The following is an 8,056-nucleotide window of genomic DNA, read 5'->3' as shown; positions in this document are numbered from 1 at the left end:
ATAATTAAATATTAAACTTAACCATTTTAACAATTTTACAATAACTATAGCGTCTAGCATTTACTGAAGCTTATGTTTTTTAACATTGCGATCGATCTGTGTAGGTATATATTTTAATAATACTCATGATGAAAATAGATATACTTCACTTCTTTATTGCCATATAATTTCCTTGACAGACAGTCTTAAAGTTGCCAAATAGTTTCCATTATGTCAAATCTTACAACTAGAAAATGTATTGTTAAATTATTGTTAATAAATTACTGATATAATATTATGTGTGATTTTGGGAAATTATAGACTGTAATTAAACGGTATTTGTATCAAGAACACTTTATTTCCATTATTGCTATTAATTATACAACAGACTGTACAATATTCAATAGTCAACAACGTTTTACACATTGCACAGTAATACAATAAATTATTATTTAAGATTCAGCAGTCACATAAAAGCACATCGCTGTATATAAATATACAATTATATACGCATAAATGCATAACATAATACAAAATAATCTAATTACAGAGGATAATAATATACTCGACTTATTTTTTGAGCTTATGAATAAATAATAATGATACAAAAGTTGATAGTGTATAATATAATATTATCAATTGAATAAAGTTTAATGAAAAAAAAAATTTTTTTTTTGAGACTAACATTCTGAACTCACAAGTCATTAAAATATAAATCATTAGTCACAAAAACGATCAAAGAGAGAACGTCAACAATTATTCTACAGGCATGCACTATAATACATAAAACTATACCTATATGATAGAGTTTATATGAATATTCAAATTTAATATCCTGCATCCTCCGATTCTCTTTAATAATTATAAAAGTTGCAAAGCAAAATTTTGTGACATGAGGATTAATATATTAGTTATATCATATATGAAAATATAACTTAAAGTTGGTACTAAGGTACACACTACACATATTATATGAAGGTCTTGTGTGCCAGCCCAAAGGGAGGTTAAATTATTGTATTCTGTTACGGAAGTAATGCGTGATGAATTATTTTGGAATCTCTTTGTCGCCATCCATTATAAACTAAATACTTTCACAGTTTCACATATTATTTTGCGCATTGTCTTTAAAAAGTTTTGTTGTAAGCAGAATACAGATAGTTTAATTTTCGTTAAGAGTATAATATTTGTTTTGTGAATGCGAACATGTTCATAAAGCTGTTTAAATTCATAACGCTCTAGATGAAAATTTGTAATTAAAAATGTTATTGTTAGTACCTAAAGCTCAAAGTGGTATAAATGAACGTCAAACGTCCATTATGAGCCATACAATTTAAATGTATTTTCGTTATAGGTAGGTAATGTATTATGTATGCTCAATTATTGTGTGCAATTATGTATTCGACATGTTCTATGCGCTTATTAAAAAATTGTTCATGGCGAAAATATAAATATTTAATTTTACAGGCCACAGCTAATGATTTAACAGTTATATAGTTGCAGCGAGACATTTAAAACGTAGGGTTTTCCTTTTAATGTCCATATAAATGAAAGATTGTTTGAGGATCAGAGCAAATTTTCTAAATCAGTAGGTAATTATGACATGTTATTATATATTATGTAATGTGTACCTCCGTTTGCTATTATTTGGCCTTTAAAAAAAAAAAAATAATAATAACTAAAATTTTAAATTGTTAATAAAAAACTATACTATTCAATGATATAAAAAAACAACTGAATTAAACAAAAATATAGAATTAATATGGCGAAACCAAGATAGTGAGTACTAAGTAGTATTTGTTTTGAACATTTTTACTAAATAGTTTTTTTTTAATAATTTAAGAGTCATTCAACTCAAAAACATATTATAATAATTAAGTTGAAAATTAATTAATTTTATTTTATTTTATTCATAAGCTTAAAAATATTTAGATTCTAAAACAAGTCAAGAATATTTTATTTGACTTTTATTTTGATGAAAAATTATAGTTGGCGAGTACTTACAATCTTCACATTGTTACGTGTACCAAGCAGTTTGTATATGATTTGGCGCCATCTGTTCGACAAATGTTCAAACGTTATGAAACGCGTAACAGAACATCATAATATTGTATAATAGAGATTACTTATAAATTCAGGGTTCAGATTTTATAGCACCAAAAATTCAAAAATATGCGCTATAATAAGACCAAAAAAACCGTAAAATATGCACCATAATTAGGCCCTGAAAACATTAAAAAAGGCAACATTAAAAATAAATCCGTCCGTTGTTTCATCGATACTCACCCAGATGCGGTTATTAACTACTTGAGTTTTAATTTTTTCGATAATTTCATTGTAAAATCATCAACGTACAATTTTCTCAGTGTTGATTTGTCTGGAATATGATTTTTAGTATACTTTTCTACAAATTATCGAAATTTTGCATTGGTTAATTTGTTTAATGGTATATTTGCAGAAATAAGAGTCTTGCATAGATCGATATTATAAGTACATTTTTGTGGAATATTTGTAAGTAACTGCTGTTTCTTTTCGATTTTATTTTACTTTCGATTAATATCTTTTAAATGTTTATCCGTTTTTGAGTGTTGAGTAACGTTAAACTTTTTGTCACTAATAACCTTACATTCACCAAATTTGCAAAACAGAATACTGGCGTCAACCGAAAAAACCTCATCGCCAAACTCGGGCACAAAATATCTTAGTCTTGAATAGTTCGACGTTTTATACTTTTATCCTTCAACATTTTACGTTTAATATCAAAACAGAAAAACAAATAATACACAATCGAGTAATGAACGGATATGAAACGAAATCAAAGGATACGGAGAACCAGTGGCGTAGCCAGGATTTTTTTTCGGGGGGGGGGGGGGGGGGGCTGATCAATTTTTTACACAGCGGTGGTTTATTTTGTGATCGAATACCATAGACCATTAAAATAATTTTTAAATTTTATTAACATTTCGGGGGGGAGGGGGGGCTGCAGCCCCCTCAGCCACCCCCCTGGCTACGCCACTGCGGAGAACCGACTGACGCTGAAATACGTGTCGGCAGTCGACGGTATATTATAGAATCTACAATTATGTGGAGCAATAACAGATAAGAAGGTATAAATGTATAAATATATTCGACAAGGGGATTTTTCTTATTGATTCGCATAAACTTATACTATTTTTCATTCAATATAAACGAGATTTATGTAAAATATTATAAATCGTTGAATTAAGACTATTAGCAAAACATAGCACCAAAACATTAAAAATAACAATACAATTCTAAAATTCTTCAAATATGCAAAATATAGCAAAATAAAATTTCATATTTAGAGTCGCTGGTGCATAAAACAAATTTATAGCACACTCTGCTATTTGTATCTCTATCCTATAATAAGTAGCAAATGCTATAAAATCCGAACCCAGCTTATAATAATTGACTACTAGAACAAATGGTTTTAATTCAATTTCTGTTTTTCATATGAATACAACATTATTATATTTATAATCAATACTTTTATAATAAATAATTATTAAGTTGGTGCCCAACTTAATATTTTATCATGCAGCATTCTCAGTGCCACATCTGTCTCGGATGACCCTAGGTACTAATATCGGAGACCTCTAAAACAAACTACATTTTTATAAGTTCTTTGTTGCATTAATTATGCTTTTTTTAGCATTCTATAAAAGTGAAGATGGATCTAAAAATAAAAACATAATAAATTAGTAGATACCTCCTAATGCTCATATCGAGTTTCTTTAAAATGAGTCACAAGTAGGGATAAAGCTGAATCCTTAAAAGTTGAAAATAAACGGGTGTGGATAATTAATTAAATTTTTTTTTTTCTGAACCATCAGAAATATTCTTAATACATTATCACTTTACAAAGTTAGAAAATCTAGGTCATCAATCTGAGACTTTAAAACTATAAACTCAGTTTTGAGGTCCCCCTGTATTGCAACCCCTGCATCGGATAAATCAGGCACTGAGTAGTGAGTATTCTGCATTAGTAAAACGTTATATTAATGAAAAATAATATTATCAGTAATTAGGTTTAGGCACCAGCTATGTTTATATACATTGACATGCTATTACGTACCTAACTGTTTATCAACTAAAATTCGAATCAATGCAAATTAGAATAATGTTTTAATGATAAATAAATACAAGATCTATTCGCTGATTAATAAAAATTGCACACTATGATTAATTAATGCTTAATAGATATTTCCAAATAAACAGATAGTTTGAGAATAGTATTGTATAATGTGTAATTACTGACCCATTTTTATGATAAATAATTTGTCATAAACATATCAATAACTGAATTTAAAACATATAATCTACTTTGAATAATTATATAAAATATATTACCTACTTTATTATGTTTGCGTTTCGAAATGTAAAACTGCTTGATATAATACTGCAGTATTATAGTTATTGTGCAAAAGCATAGAGCGCGCTCCAATACTTGTACAATATTATGATTTACGTAAATATCACAATACATATTCAATTAATGTCTGTTGAATTGTTTATTTCAAGTTTAGTATCATTGTCTCAACTAATTTTAACACTCACTGAATAATATTTGTGTACCACAAGTTTTTTTTTGGATGATGTGGGCTTATTTTATTGTATAAAATACGATTAATCCGCTTTTGCTGTTTTTTTCTTATACTTCTACATTACAAAATGCATGTTCATAATTTCTAGAGATATCCTTCAAGGCTTCAAATTAGAATGTAAAAAACAAAAATAACAAACGGTAATAATTCTTCAAAGAATTTTGTGAGTTAAATCAAGTAACAAAACTAGTCTATATAAACCTTAAAAAAATAACGAAATTGACGCTTCAAAGTATATCGGAAATCTAAATGTCTGGATTGTCATTCGTCACTTTCAGACCTCAGTCTCTAATTCCTAATTATGAAGGCAATGAGCCAGTAGAAACACTTTAATTTTATACATCAGATGTTTTTCGTTCAAATCAATTAATAATAGGTAGGTAGAAAGGACGTTTTTAAGTTTTTTATCCTATGATTAAATATTTGATCTCTTAATTCCTCAGTGATGTTTTACATGTTATTGTGTTACACGTAAGATTTACAATAATTAATAATAGGCAATACTGTAATTTCTATCGTTTTGTGTTCAGTGTTAGTAAGTATAGAATATACATATTAGGATATTACTATTAGCACCACATTATATTTTTTCACCTAACCTTATAAGTAGGTAGGTAATATGAATGCACCTTTACTACAGTTAAACAGTAGTACCTACATTGAACGTCATATTTTAATGTTAATGCATAATATAAAACAGACATTTTTTTACGATAGAGAGACAAAAATTTAAAAAGTATTAATGCAGTTTTATGTCTAGTCATCGTAAGTATGTAAGTAGGTAGATCTGCAGTAGAACACCACAACTATTTAGAAACAAGAAGTCGAAAAATTGTTTAATTTGTATTATTTATTAGTACAAAATTATATTGCGTGTGGTAGATTTGTTTTGAGATCGGTGTCACTTGCCTTAAACTCGTTTATATCACATTAGAAAGGGGTGAAAAGGATTTGAGAGCACATAAATAATAAAATCAATATCGTACTGGGAACATAAATGACAGGAGTGACGAACATAATACTACCATCTTATACGTCGCAATGTAATACCTAATAGTATATGTGGCCATATTGACTATATTGTATATATTTGTAATATGATACAAAATATTAATTATTATGTGGCTCATACAGTTCTATTCTAACTAGGTACCTTCTGCACACTGCAGTGGTCGTCGTCGAAAAACGTAACCTACATAATTAATTAGCATGTGTTTACCAGTGCTGGGGCATAAGAATAAAATATAAGTTTTACAAAGATAAAATAATGTTAATACTTAATTTGAATTTATTATAATTTATAAAAGTATATTATATGACACGATATCTCTATGTTTTCATGGATGATTTTATGGTCGATAATTTGGTGGTATTTGGTATAATATTATGGTTATAAATTATAATACGTAGAAGTATAGTATTTCCTATAGCAACTAAAACATCGACAACGATGCATGATGCAGCCGATGCAGGAATGCGCTTTATTAAATATAATTGTTATAATAATATTTTCTACGTAGCCGCCGACGCAGCCAACCGATCGGAAATAACGCAACCAATTGTATAGATTATAGCAGTGATATTTTAAATCAGTTTTTTTCATGTCAATGGTTGTAGTAAACACATCAATGAGCTCGTTAAAATTTATTCGTCTTATTTTTTGGTATTCGACATCTACGATCTACTTATTAGTCACAGACTATACATCCAACATCATGGATCTAAGGGGGGTCTAGGGGCCTAGCCCCCTCCCTAGACATATTATTTCCCAAATTTTTTAGTAATTCTACAGATCCTGATATTGCTATATTTCAAATTACATGAATTACATGTAATTCTGATAATAAAATATAGAATCATACGTATCATTCTGGGGTGCACAAAATAAGGTAGTACTATCTTAATTTTATGGTGGACAGTAATTCCAATATTTTAATTTTACATTTACAAAAAAATTGTGCCCCCCCCCCTCACAGATCTTTGCTCTGGATCCGTGCCCGCGGTGGGCCATACTCTGCACATAAACAATTATTTCAATAGTGCAGCAGCTGTATCGACACTGGCGGTATTATGCATATACTCGTAAACAATGAAACCGATTAATAATATTATTACAAATTGTAAGTACGTACATAAACTGCGACGCTCTGCCCGCACCTCTAACCCGGTGCAGTGTACGACGTCCGATCCACACCCTTCACGATTAGCCACGGTAATGCAATCGCCGTCACATGTCACACACAATATATATATATATATATATATATATTATATTCTCGCACGGAAACTTTTCACGAAGTAAGCACCGGTAATTACCGTGGCGTGTTTGGCTTTATTAGATTAACTCGATCGTAACAACGACGACGCCACCGCCACCGCCGCCACTGCCATATTGCCACTGCCACTGCATTCACCTCCGTCGTTCGATCGTCACGCGCGCGCGTCCTTTCTTGAGAGGGTTTCAATATAGAACTGAGCACGGGGTTGAAATCCAAATGCTCGTGAAATTAGTTAGTTAAATTAGTTAGTTATTTTTAAAATCCGAATTCATTTTTTTTCCCAACAGTTATTGCGAACAGCTTAAATTTAATAATATACCGTAATATTTATTCCAAATATAATGAATTATTAAATACGAGTCCAATGTTCAGAGTTTTATGGCTGAATTAAACTTTATTTTAGGTATGAAAAATAAAAATAAACAATATTATTAGATCGATGTTCACTCTTTATCGATAGGCACCAAATAATGTTTATAAGTGCAATCCACACAAGTGCCAAACCATGTTAAAAGTCTTCAAATGGAGCATCAAGATTTGTTATTGTATCTATTTTTTTTAGATTTCAATGATTAGTATGACTAGTTAATGTAAAGTTTATAATTTGAATGCCAAAAATAACAATACGGATAACAATTATTTAATATATATTTTTTTTTAACTAACTACAACAATGATAAAAAAAATTAAAGAAAATACTGTAGATAATACAACTTCATTGTAAAAATTATATTTATCTATAGCTGGTACTCCTAAACTATAGTTATAAGTACTAAAACATACTACTTTACTACTTCATGTAATATATTCATTAAACGTATTTCTAATATTTTATTGCAGATCACATAATCATATATGGATGTATTAATTAAATTGTCATAATATATTAATAATATGTATTCAACATATGGTTATGTATTATATTATGATTTATAACAATAGACTGATATAATGATGTTAATTTAATATTAATAGATATATTTCTTTTTATTATAACACAAAAAAATATGATATAAATAGGTATAAAACTTTATAATTAGTTTATTCAATTTTTATAAGTATATTATAATTGGTAAATATATTATAATATTGGCCTTCGCATAGGCCGTATACACTGTACAGACGACATCCGTCTATAATTATTATTTTATATATCCTACAAATATATTTTGTACA

Source organism: Myzus persicae, unplaced genomic scaffold (genome assembly GCF_001856785.1).
Source record: "Myzus persicae strain clone G006 unplaced genomic scaffold, MPER_G0061.0, whole genome shotgun sequence".
NCBI lineage: Eukaryota > Metazoa > Arthropoda > Insecta > Hemiptera > Aphididae > Myzus > Myzus persicae.
The sequence above is the reverse complement of the archived record's forward strand: the minus strand, read 5'-3'. Positions refer to the sequence as shown.